The following is a 13,934-nucleotide window of genomic DNA, read 5'->3' as shown; positions in this document are numbered from 1 at the left end:
CCTGGCTCTGAGGCCAACTGGCGCAGACGAGCTGGCATTCGTACTACCAAGCTGTCTTTCATGAAGCTGACCTCATCCAGACTGCCTAAGGGGACCAGTCACTAATCCACGCTAATTCCTGAACTATAATCAGGAAGTGTTTGGAAAGAATACTAGCTGGCACAGGGCAAAAGTGGGCCAGTGACTGTTCTAACTATCTGACATTATAGGCAAGCAAGCTGCAGTGCCTGGGGATGATCCATAGCACTATTTAATTTACTAGTCTAGATGTCACTGCTAAGGCAGCTCAAAATGTTCCATAAACTACAACAAGATACTCAGAAAAAGGACTCATATCTGCATATCAACAGCAGAAGTTCTTTGCTGCAGCCCACACAGACTTCTATTCATTTTATTTGTACTACAGTAAAACATTACAGTTGGGGTAAATAATTTCATAAACTGGTGGGATTTATAGAACTCAAATGCAAGAACCTAAAGGTTAGCTTGATAGTCATTCTCTTTAAGGACAGTAGGGAAAAGTGACCCATGACAATTCAGAAATATAGAAGTGGGCAAACTGACCTCAATTTAGAGGTACTATCATTCTCCTGAAAACAAAGGCTTGAAGTATCTCACATTTTGATGTCTAGAGAAATTCAAGAGATGAACCTCACACAGATTATTCTACTGTGTTTACCACAGCTAGAATATTTTTAACATGACTTCATTTTCCCCCTCTGTAGGCAGCTGTACAGATAAATAAAAATGCTCTGCTGTGCCTATACCAGTCAGTTCTGCATTTCCAAATCCGAGCTGATTCAAGCCGTAATGTTTCAATATATATACATTTATTACGGGGATGAATAAAAAGTTTGGCCTTCATCTCGCTTTTTGCTGCAAAGTACAACTTCATGATTTTATATCAGGTATTTATTCTAGTCAACAAGCTGTGAAATCTAATCAGCTGTCACACATAAACATGTACACACACCTCAATTGCTTCTTTTTTCCCATCAGAGTTTCTTTTGGAACGCCTACTGTTACTGTGATCAAACTACAAATACTTGATATACCAAAGTTAGGAAAGAAAACAAAAGCAATACCCCAGTCCTCTCCCCACATTATGTTCAGGGAAGTACTGTAGCCCTCTCTCAGCTGTAAAGGTCTTTACAAATGGGAAGATAATTATTCACTTGACCAGAAACCTGAATTGCTTCCCCTTCCTTTTCCCAACACTCCCATCTCAGTGGTTCTGATTATTTTTATCTATGTAACATATATACTTCTAAAGGTAAAGTAGATAAAAAAGGAACATTTTGGTTTGCTTCTCTCTTATGGTATGTGACAGTGGTTAGACAAAATTCCTATTGGTTTCAAATCTATTTTGATGTGAAGTGTTTCTTAAGTGCTATGAATAACTATTTTAAAATACACCAAATTTTCTAGAGATAATTCCAGCATATTCAGTAATTCTCTAGAAATGCGGATTATTAAATGCCTAAGGCAGAGCTTTTCTGCCTTTTGTTGTGGGGTTTTGAGGCTAATCCAGTTCCCTCCTCCCTCCCTCACCCTGCCAAGTAAACAAAGCCACAAGAGCGGACTGAAGCGAGAATCAGGAGCTATAAATCTTTAAATAATATGCTGGCACGTGAGTTTCAAAGGCAGTGTATTTCTCTGGGAGCCCGGGGGAGTGAGGGAAGAAGGGAGGGGAGCAGCGGTACCCTCCTGCGGATAATGCTGCCATCTCCATCAAAGCATTTCTTCCTGGGGAGGTGGAAGATGGAACAACATGGAGAGGATCTAGAAACCTTTTACACATATCGATTACCAAGGAGTTTACATCACTGGCTGCTTGCTGTCTTCAACTTTGAATGAGAAAGGCAGGAATAACAAGTGTAAATTTTAGTTGATGTTACTGTGCTACCACTCATCTCCTCCTGAATAAATCCCTGTCTGCCACCAGGCACTACAGTCAGAAGGAGTGAGAACATGGGTTATTACTAAATAAGGGCATTGGTTATATGCTCCACTTTATATAATACATGGTCCCTATCCTAAGCTGCTTACAAGATAGATATATATATTATGTAGGCAGTATACATAGTCCCAAAGGATAGTGTAATCTTAGCATTTTTGCCTGAAAACACAAGTAACTTCAAGACTGAGTCAGTACTGAGAATATCTGTCACAAAATTGAAAATAGAATGTAGTACAGATGATGTCGTGGTTATTTGAAAAGTGTCACAAAGCGAAGTATTTCAGTGGTCACAAACTCCCAAAAATGTCAGAGCTGAGCTGGTACTGAAGAGAAAACGAAATGTGCTGAAACATACAGGACCGAGGCTCACAAACCAAATGAGCTTTGCACTGTGATGGCAACAGACATACAGTTTGCATTAAAGTGTTTTAGTGTTTATGGTATCAGATTAGATAAAGACAAAAAAAAAATGTTTTAAAATATCTTTTTTCCCTCCTGATACCATTACAAGGTAGAACCAGGGGATTAATTACTTCCCTATGTAAGTTCTTACATAACATTGCTGTAAAGCAGTCATGTTTTGCCTATTTGTTTTTTCCCTTTTATCATGTTTGGATTTAAATGTAGCCTTAATCCTGCATATCCTGCTTTGAAAAGCTTAGATCTGTAATGTATTGTATAGTATTCTTTAAAAGGCTTTGCTCTGTAGTGTGTGGTAGTCTTGAGTTAACAATATAGATTCCAATTCCTAACCTTATACTTGATAGTTTTGCTGGATAATATTCTTCATTTAATACAATTTTAAAATTTTAAAACAAAATTTCATGCTAATTGAGACCAAAAAAAAACAGCAAAAAGAATACCATTATTTAATATCACTTATTAGATGAAACATGCAGTAGCAACACTGATTTATGGGCAAATTCACCAAGATACCAAAGAATACAAAATAAAGCATACCATCTAGTAATGCTGAGTTTACAGCTTATATATATTTTCCTATGAATTTTTCCCCAACAGCTTATAGTTTCCTATGACTTTTTTTCCCATATTCTAAAGAACATTACAGAGGCAATTGAGACACAGCCTGTGAATCTGGCCTTTTGCTTTAGAGCAGATCTCTGAGGTTGCAAGACTGTTACGGTGAGATCAATGTTATAGAGCAGCAGGGCTCAGGTCCAAGCCTTCACGGTTGTAGCAGTGGTTCCCTCAAAAGTATAAGTCACCAAAGGGAACTCACAGGGAGCAGCACTGTTGCAGGCAATTAGCTTGGAAGTAGAGAAGTGAGTACCTGGCTTTTCTCTGATCACACGGTGGCCACTGACCACTTACCTACAGTCTTGTCCTGAACCTGCTTGTAGTCTGTACAATCACAGTAGTTAGCCAGAGCAGCATTTAATAACTTAGAAGAACTGTAACCTAATTTCTTCCAGTGTATCACATGCATGATACAAGAATGGATACACATACCGTCATTCATAGCCTTTAATTAATTTTGCATCAAGCTACTCAGTGCATATTCTTGAAAATTCTTGAAGAGCAAGCACCGTAAGTGTGGCTTTTTAGCACGAAAGAAGAGATTGAATCCATATTTTATATCCACCATGAAATCCAACTTTGTTTGGAGGGCTGTGAGTGCTGTCCCCACAGTGAGTGGATGGATCTTACTTGCTCTGGAGGATGTGAGGTAGAAAAGTACTGCTGAGCACCCGTGACCAGATTTTCCTGGTCACCTTGCTTTCATCCCACAGTGAAGTAATGAGTTCAGTTGACGAGCAGCAGTTATCCTTTTCCCACTCCTTCCCTGTTCTCTTTTTGATGTTGTATTTTGTGGCGCTGTGATTTCCTGTCACAAAATGGTTTCAACAGGCAGTTTACAGAGCTCACCTCTACTACAGATCAGGCATAAAATATATACCAAAGCACAGCTTTGCATCTCTGCCTTGACCCTCTGCCAGACTTAAACATAATGGTTTCAAACTCTGTGGGCCTACGGCATCTTTCTTACCCCTTTCTTACCCCTTTAGGCTTGGAAAGAAGCCAGAAGCATGGGTAACCCCATGAAGATGGTACGATAAGACCTTAAAAATTATGCTGCAGGCAAGAAAGTTTTGAAGAGAGGAGTAATGTGGCCCAAAGGGCAAAAGTGATTTTGATACTCTGAATGAGCAGGAGTTAGAAGAGAGGAGAAAGCAGGAGATGGAGATAAACAAAGGCACAAGCATGCTTCAGGGAAAGCGTAGTAAAGGAAAAGAAACTTAATACCAAAAGTGAGCCTGCCTTTTTATATTCTGGGTGTTGATCTCTTTCATGCAGTCGCGTTAGCACAATAGGTGTTTGCCTAGACCACAGGATCCATTCATACCTTTTTCATCTCTTCAGGAGTTTTTTAAAATAGTACATGGCTTTGCCTCCTGAGATGGTGAACTCTTTTCTTGAATGGAAAAAGGATGGTGTACAGAACGCAAAATTAAAGCAGCTAAAGGGAGTTTTAAAGTTACGGATTATGATAAACTTAAAAATAATTAGTGACAAGTGTCAATTTAATAGATGTTAAAGATCTTTCTTGGTCTTTAGCGGAGAACAGAAGTATTATAAAAATCGATGCACATCTCTGGAGTGTGGCAATGCAGATTTTTAGTACAGAAGTCCAAAAGACATGAGGATGCAACCTTTTGTGTGGCATGAAGAGGCACTGCTAGATCTGAATCCATTACTGTTGACAGACAGCAAAAAGGATGAGTCAGGTGTGTATTCTTCTTCATTCAAGTGGTGGCTGTCATCCTGTAATGCTTCACATTATTATTCACTGTTTATTGCTGAAGGGAAGTGCCCCAATTTTAATATCAGCACTTTGCCTGAATAAATCCAGCATGCCTGGGTTTTGGGAGAAGCAATACTGATTCATTTAGAAAAGGTGACTAACAGCAAATGAGAATAGGGTAGGGAAAAAGATAAAAATAATGGACCCTTAGTGTTCCTTTTGCAGGAAAGGCTCTATTTATGGTGCAAATGATACAAAATTAATGTATTCATGAATAAAAAATGGGAGATGGCACAAACATAAACTCACTGTTGTTAAAATGAAACTGTGCTGCCATGCTGCTCATGAAACACTGCATTACGCTGGCACTCCTCGGAGCAGCAAAGCTGCTTACCCTCAGAGGGGTGAATGGCTTCTGCACCAGTGAACACAGAAAGCAGAGGGACATCCTCCGGTGACAAAGGCCTGTGATGTGTGGGGTGGATCTGTTAGAGGGAGGCACTGCCAGCAAGCACTGTACACAGCCATGGTGTCTCACGGGGCCTCCACCAGCCCCTTCCTCCTCCCTGCACTCCATCGCCTGGCTCTTCTTCATCCACTTGGAAAAGGCATGTGAGGGATGGAAAGTGAGGGAGGTAGAAGCTGTTGTCAGGCTGCACTGGTATAGTTTTCCTAATATACTGTAATGGGAAGTATGTCCTAGACCTAGAGGTATTATGTTTATCGTTGGAAGGTAATTTGATTTGTAAGCTTGCTTCTCTTTTTCTCCTTGTCCAGGTTTTTTCCCCTTTTCCCAGAAATTCTCCACTCTGCTGTGTGATGGTAGATTCCCTTAATTTATTTAATTCTAAACTCTTAGAAATCTCTCTTTATCATATTTAATTAATGCAAAAGTGAAGGATGCTCTGGGGTTAAAAACACAGAAATTGGTTGGCACTGCTGATTTCAGATACCACCAACCTGAAATCAGGAATCAGGACATGCCTTTTGAGGTCCTACCTAATGAAATGGCCAGAACTTGACATAAACAGTTTATGGCTTGAGAATTATTCATAACAATTACATTGGAAATACATGAAACAAGTAATGAATTTTGGAGAACCATAAATGGATCTTTAGCATTTTGCAAACATATACAAAAGCTAAATATGCTGAATACATTGTAGAAAGACTTACTCACTCATCTCTACTCCCCAGTCTTGCATGGGTCTAAATTTAATTTATCACGAAGTGTTCTATTACCTAATTTCAGTAAGGTTTTCCTAGAGTCTGTCACAGTCTTGAGCCACCAGAATAAAATTTTGCTATCAGCAGATTTGGTGAATGAAGACATTCACTTCCGCTTCTAAATTGCAAATAAACAGATTAAAAATGCCAGTTGTATTGTAATATTCCTTGACAAATTCAACAATTAACAGCTTTCCATTTTTGCCAGTTATCCCTCCATACTTCCCACCTTGCAGTAAGTTTTCAGCTCATTACAAGATGATTGTCAACAACATCCAAAGACAGATTTTACCAAAACCCTTCAGAAAATTTTAAATAAATGGCAGCTCGTGTTTGTTGTGCTCATAAGCTCTTAGTATTTAGAAGAAAGTTAGTTGTTCTATGAAAGTCTCAAGAGTTTAATTTCGTTATTTTTAATTAACATCTCTGCTAAACTCAATGCGGAATCACCTTCTGCATGCTCCCAGAGTTTTTGTTTGTGATTTCACCTCTGTGCTGACATCCCCTCTTGGTAGGGAAGATCTTCCTCCTTTTTTTTTTTCCCTAGGCTTAATCTAGTCTTACCCAAATGGTCATTACCCGTGCCAGCATAGTCAATGGATTTAACTTTCTGCATGGACACAAGCAGCAGAGCCAGCACACACACAGCTCCAGCTCACACCCCAGCCCGCACTCTCAGATTATCCATATGGCCCAGCTAGGTATAGATGAGCAAACCACCTGGCTCACCAGTCTCTCCTTGGGGATGGGTAACACAAAACCTTGGGACAGAGAGCCAAGCCCACAGCAGCATGGTGGAAAACCCAACCTCAGGCATGTCTCCTCTCAGCTCAGGGTTCAGGGGCTGGGGTTGGGGCAAGTGCCTCTGCCTGCAGATGCAGGCAGCATTGCCTGCACCCCACAGCAGTGCTGCACCCCACTGATTCTCACTCCTGCCACAGCAATAACACTCCTGAAACACCCCCTGCCATGGCATCCCTCCAACAAGTGCCTGTTCTCACTGAGGGTTAGGATAAATTAATTTAAGAAGTTTCAGCGTCAGTGTAAAAAAGACAGCAGTGTAAACTTGTAATTGCTCCCAGACCAAGATACATATCCGAGAAACTGAGGTTTTGGTTTATCTTGTCTTTAATGTAAAAAGATCTTCATATGAATTTTGGATTAATTATGCACAGGTAAGGCATTCAAATACATTTAACATCTCAAGACTGGTCCGTGCTAGCACCATGCTGTCACCTCACAATTTTAAATAGAGAATATTAGAGCTTTAATTCCATTGCCAGGCAATAAATTGAACAAAAATATATTTATTCCTTCAGAAGCTGGAGAACAGACTCCAAACCTTCTTACCAGGTAACTAGAAAACTCTCCTTCCTCCCCCTGTTTTTCTTGCCCTGTCAGGGCATTTCAACATAGTTCTGAGCTTAACCCTACAAGCTGAAATGCAGTAAATCAATTAGCTATCAGATTGTATTTTACTCTTTATAAAATGCAGGCGTTTCCCATACTAAATGACGTAAAGAACTGTTTCAAACTAACCTCAAAAAAGAGCCCCAAAGTGTTGTAAAGATAGAACAGGGGTCTAATTTTTGAGCCTTTTTTTGAATTCTAATAATTCAGTGCTAAGGACATTTCTTGGATATGCTACAGGCATCTGCTGATCTGAAAATATTTTTTAATGCACATTAACTCCCTGGTTTAGTGAAAATCTTTATTGTTGAACCATTTGTTACAGGTGCAGGGAAATAACACTATCATTTCTGCTACTGATCAGAAACACAATGTAACACGCTATAAGACAAGTTAAGAAAGCAAGCAAAGCTTATTCTTCAACTTTGGAATAGGAGGTGCTAACAGTATTTGTTTAAATTCACAAATTAAAGTCAATGACTTACGGAAGGAGTGTGGAACCCTGAACATACCACTAATACTATTTCTGGTGACATACTGTGCTTAGATTGTACATATATTGTGCTTCCATCTTCCCCTGCAATCAATGGTCCATCTTCTAAACATCCCTCTGATGTATGGAAGTCAATCTTACTTGCTTATGCTTCTCTTTATGTCAGGATAACACATTCCTGCTCATTGGCTTCTGCTTCCTCCGAACATTTATTTTTTGGTACTTAAGCCCTGATGAGTAAGAGTTTGCATTCATTTCTCAACTAATTGTGGAGCCTTCTTGGCTGAGTCTAAACTGAGGTAACTATGGGCTTGCCTCAAAGGTGCTGCATAATCAAGAGCTTGACCGTCACACAGGGGTGCAATGACATGCTCCAAATTTGGGTGGGAGAGTTGGAGAGGAAATTCCATGTGGAAGCACAGTCAGGGAAGCAGACTTCAGTAATCAGCTTTCATGAGCCCTAACAGAACAGCAGATGCACTGAGGACAAAGCAACTCCTAAACCATCACAGTCAGAGTATTTGTAAGCAATTGTTTGGGATTTTTCAGAGGCAGAAAAAAAAAAAAACAAAAACCACACAAAAAAACAGGGAGCAGCTGTCTCAAAACCAGACAAATCAAAACCAGCAACAGCTTTGAAGGGAGCTGGCACTAAAGCCAACGGTCCTAAAGTTTTAGGATCAATTGAAGGTAGATTAATTGAAATTACTGAAAAGAGACAACATAAAGAATACAGCATGTCTGCCCATGGCATCTTAAATGGGAATGAAAAAAAATTTGGGATTTAGTTTCTGCTGGGAACAGCCTCCTTAATCATGGTCAGAAAAGAAATAGCTGAAGAGGTGGTAGGGGTAGGAGGAAATAATACAGTGGGAATGAAGCACTGTGGAAAAATACTGACTCTTTAATTGCTAAATTTGGCACAGATATACATAGGAAGTTAATCCTATTGAATGTTTGCTATACTGGGATATCGGTTAGTTATCGGAGGCATGTATGTGTGTGCAGAATATGATCTTTTCTGCAGCTTTCTTCAGCCAGCTGTTACCATTAGAAATGGATAACTTCTAATATTCTAAGACTGATGTTTTGCTCAGTGTAAGGTGACACTTCCCTTGCAGAACAGCCAAATTAATAACACTGCCAACCAACAGTCATCTTACTAGTCTGCCTCCTCAGCTTTTAAAATATTCTTCAAAATTCTGCAAAATATTTCTGGTGTTGAGGTATCAAACTATATCTTAAAAACAGTATATCCAGTAATGTGTATCAGTCTCAACAGCCAGAAACTGTGAAAAGCATCTGTCTGCAGTAAGTAATGAGTATACAACTCATCTTTATTTTTCCTCACTGAATTGCCTGATAAATTAATGCTACTTTTCTGTGCCAGCTCCTTGCTGTCTATGAAGGAAGACCCCAAATGCACTGTTCCACTTTTGGTGCCTCTGATTAGAGCCAGCCTTTGATTCTCAGTGATTCTTGATTTATTTGGTCCCTCCATTCTGAATGTCATGAAACATCCAGGGTTCAAAACAATCAAATGTTTTATGGCTTTGAAAGTCTTGATTTAGTACAGTTACCACCAAAAAACCAACAGTAATGGTCAGCTGGGTTGAGCTGCACCTGTGGCATGAAAGGTTAATTAGAACCAGATGAAGCTGCTACTTTAAAAGAGAGACTTGTTGAAATGCAATAAATAATCCCTTGAAAGGTAGGGAGCTGGAAAATGTGTGGTACACAGTGCTATGCTACAGATAATACCAGATCCTAGGTACTTGGGCCTGCAATGGGGGGTGGATAATAAATTCTAAAGTGTGCATGTGGGTGTTTATTGAGGTCGCAGGTGGCTTGTGAGGAGGAAAAGTACAAATTCATTAATATTTGAAACTGCTGTTTGCCTTGTTTAGTACTGAAATAAGCAATAACTCAAATAGCATGGTATGTGCTCCTTTGTGTTTGAGGTTCACCGATGCCCCTTGGTATGATAGCGTGATATATTGATTTTGGAGGTTTTTTTCCCACTGGACATTACAGTTGGTTGTACTATGCAGAGATGGGACAGTGGTAACAGACCAAGTCAGACCTCAACATGAACTTTTGTGACTCTCAGGCAGACACCAGACTGGAAAAAAATCTGCCTTTTAGTGCAGAACATGTAGGGCTTTACATTCTGGCTCTTTGACGTTTCCTTGGACATTGAAAGGGGAACCACACACACACGGTAATACCCACCCGTAACAGGGTTGCAGATTTCAGCCCAGGCAGCGGTGACTAACCCAGAGCTGGAGGATGTGGGAGAGGACATAGTTCCATGCTTGAGAAGTGTAGGAGTGCTTCACCCATGTTGCTTGCACAGGGAGGCCCAAGCTCTCTCCCCAGCAAGGGTGCAAGAGCCATGTTTGCTTCTCAGCCATGATCTCAAGAGGTTTCACACACATGCACAAAGGCTCAGCACCAAGAGGAATGACTGACAGCAGTCGGCGAGCCTCATCAGCTCCTTGGCATTTGGAGGTTTGGTCTAATCTCTGCAGGCTGTGGAAGGCTTCAAAGCCAGACCTCCCACTTGTTGCCCTGCCACATGGCCACCAGGCCCTCTGCAAAAGGTGAAGTGCTGCTGTTTTCTCATCAGAGCTGATTGCTGCTGTGTTTTCTGCAGACCCCCATCCCTACCACAAAGCATTAGTGGTGACCGCATGATGCCCAGGGGCTCCATTGCTGCTTCCAAGTGAGTGGGCATGGACACATACAAGGAAAAGGCTCTGGTTGTCCATGAAGCTTTATGACCAGAATTAAGATGGCCAACAGAGCTAGGAGTCAGTGAGGTTAGGTGACCATCACAGTTTTGGATGAAGCTTCCCAAAGTCTCCCTAAGCCCTTCTGCTGCCGCTAAAGTCCTTTAAAGGAGCTAGTCATAGAATTACTTCTATTCCCTGATTGAATAATGGCAATCAGCAATATTGTTACTGTAGAACAGAAGCTCTGGTAAAGAACTGAGACCTTTAATAGTTGGGTTTTGTACAAATAAGGAGCAAGCAGTCACAATTTAGATATAACTCCTGGGGACAGGAATAAAGCTTTAAAAAAGGTCTTTGGGGCTTTGAATCCCCCAAGGAGAGATAGCAGTCAAGGGAGAGATTGCAAAACCAGTAGATTTGCGAACTTGAAAATGTCACACATCTTTCTGTTGCTGTGCCTCCTTTCTGTTGTTAACGTGTTACTGTAACACCTGCTGGCCCTGATTAGGATTCCTCTGGGATGGTATAATCACAGAGCACAATGTGGCCACAAAGAAATTACAACTCAGGATCTGCAACATACAAAGGGGGAGTAATGATAGACTCAACCAGATATACGCTGGTTTATCCATATATATGGATGCATTTGTGTTTTCCTTTACTATTTTGCTTTAGCTCCATAAACATCAGTGCTCCCCTATAACTCCGAGACCAGACATTAGACGTTGGATGCTCTTATGGTGTCATTGAAGTAGATCTCAAATAGGGATTTGAAATAGGAGAAAATAACAGCTTAAGCTTAGGCTACTGTAAACTGGGCTGGCTCAGGGACAAACTTACATTTAGATTGAGCCTCTTCATATCTTCTCTAATTAATTGTAAACTCTTTCATGCCTCAGCCCTAGAAAGTAATTTAGGCAGCCCTGCACTACCAAAACTGTGTCTTATGCTTTGTAAAATATGTGATAGCTAATCTAAGTAGTCAGGCTTAGCATCTACTTTTCATAATTATTTGTGCAAATACAACTCGGTTATCAAATGTCTGCATTAATCAGACAAAGGATATCAGCATTGCCAAAATAAATTTGTTGTGAAAGTGTTATGTCTGAGTATTTGTGTTATTCAACCAACACCCAGACGTCCTATTATGTTAAGAGCTACAGAAGCATATAAGAAACCGTTCCACCACCCGGGAGTGTATGACTAATTTACGATAAGAGAAAACAATTGGACATTACAAGCAAATAAAAAGAAAGGGAGAGGAGAATTAGGGTGGGAGTGATGGCCTGTGGCTGGGTGTTCCTGTGAGAACCATTAGCGAGTTTTAAGTAAAGGAAAAAATGGTTTGATTATAAATAAATAAGAAATATGATATCAGTAATCCTTACTGGGCATTTGCCTAGCCCCATGGAGATTTCTGTGGTATGTACTTAGCTTTCATATTTGGGTCTTATTCACACTGTGCCTATTTACACCACTCTTGTTGGGATCTCCAAATGGCATCGCACAGACAGCAGAGGACAGAGGAACACAGCCAAAATACTACAGCTGGCCTCATACCACACAAATCTGCCATCTGCACCCAGCCAGGCACATGCCCAGCGAGGGTTACAGAGTCTGCATTTCTTTGTTATTAAATGCTTTATACTGCCAGCACAACGTAAAGGGACCTTAATGTGACTGAGCATTCATCTCAGTCTAATGTGTTTTGCTGCTGCATGTTTTCAGTTCCACAGCTATTTTGCTTAAGCATCAATGTAAAGAAATCACTTTATTAGGATGCCTAATTGAACTGGTGCTGCCTCTGAATGCAAAGGATAACAAACTTTACTGTATGTTTCAATGAGAGGAAGATGTACAGAATAAAAGGATACATGTTTACAAAGGTATCTGCTCTTCAGTCCCCTTTCTGATCTGAGGTCACTACGTCATGAGCTTTTAATTATTCTGAGGCTCTATTTATCAAGGCCACCTCCTCAGAAGTCGGGCTGAGTTTTGGTCCTCTTTGCCTTTAGAGGCCTGTGGTCAATGATGCATATTTAAGACATCTTAAAAATAAAGCATTTAGCAATTGAAACAAAGCATTTAGTGGGAAAAACCAAAACAAAACACCATAGCAAAACATATATTTATTCATGTATTTGCAATGTAAAATTTACAAGGTAACCACTGGAAACTGGACTCCAGTGTCTCAGATTAATTCTCCTAGACAATTCCCAGCCTTCTGTGAATGTGCTCCTTTCTCACCTCTTTAATTCTTTTCCCCTCCAGTGCAAAGAAGCCTGGCACTGTCTCTCAGCTATTGTTCACAGAAAAATAGCTTATCTTGAGCCATACTTTTTCCTTTCATTTTCCTTTTGAATTGGACGGTTCTGTTCATGGGGCAAAGTCAAAACAGGGTACTCATAAATTGTCAGAGAGCAGTTCCCCTTTCATCACAAGCATAAAACACACTTGCAAATCTACTAAGTGAAGCTGGATTTCCCCTCTGTTCTTGAAAGTTATAACCAAAAATAAGTGAGAGTGGCAATATAGTAAAGCAAAGCAACCTTTCTGATATCTCTCATCTAGGGCAACATCCACAATATCTAGTATTTCCATAATAATTACTATTTCTCCGGATGAAATACAGCATCAGACGTCTCTCACTCTCTTAGCATTCTTGAAGAGGATGATTACTTGAACTGACCAGCAGCATATTGCCAAAAGAAACCCCAGCTAAGAACACAACAGCTTGGTAGGAAACACTGATCATGTGTGATGGCCTGACACAAATGCTATGTCATTAAAAATGTAACAACTAGATCAAAGTCTACCTGAGCCACTTCCTTTTGCTTCTGTAGACTGGTTATCTCACCCGGTCAAGTAAATTACTAAGGTTGTACAGGGAGGGAGAATGAGGGGGCTTACACTTGCGAGCGATTCTGTTGTGTTTTTCCTTTCCTCGGAGTCTTTTGTGTCTTTTGTGTAATTTTTAAAGGACTTGACCCAAGGAAGTCTTCCCAGTACCTCTGCTAGATGTACAGACCGGCGGCAGCAAGTGCAGTCTTGGCCACAAAAGGTTTTTTGCCGTGTGACCTGAAAGGCGCATCTGGATGCGGGAACCGATGCCAACGGCGAGGGAACTCTGAGGCGTAACAGAAGCTGAATTTGTCATGAGATTTAAAGAAAAACAACGCACCCAACAACAGCAACAAATCGCCCGGTGGGTGCCCTGGAGCCGGGCTTTCATCTCCCGCCCACTCGCGGAAGGACCGCCCTGCCCTGCCCTGCCCTGCCCTGCCCGGGGTCAGGCCCAGCGGCCGGGGGACGGAAGGACCCCACCGAGCCCCGGCTTGCTGCGGG

The 13,934-nt window shown here is 40.8% G+C and overlaps 1 long non-coding RNA gene across 1 annotated transcript in view; it reads left to right on the top strand.

Moving 5' to 3' along the window:
- Window positions 1–13,870, top strand: part of LOC113476630 — a 19,301-nt gene extending 5,431 nt beyond the window's left edge. Inside the window, exon 3 of the long non-coding RNA XR_003397753.1 lies at window positions 13,570–13,870. This is a non-coding gene — a long non-coding RNA (uncharacterized LOC113476630). The remainder of the gene's footprint in view (window positions 1–13,569) is intronic.
- Window positions 13,871–13,934: the final 64 nt, after the last annotated feature.

Source organism: Athene cunicularia, assembly GCF_003259725.1.
Source record: "Athene cunicularia isolate RWA chromosome 2 unlocalized genomic scaffold, athCun1 chr2_part1, whole genome shotgun sequence".
Lineage (NCBI taxonomy): Eukaryota > Metazoa > Chordata > Aves > Strigiformes > Strigidae > Athene > Athene cunicularia.
This window is presented reverse-complemented; position numbering and strand designations above follow the sequence as displayed.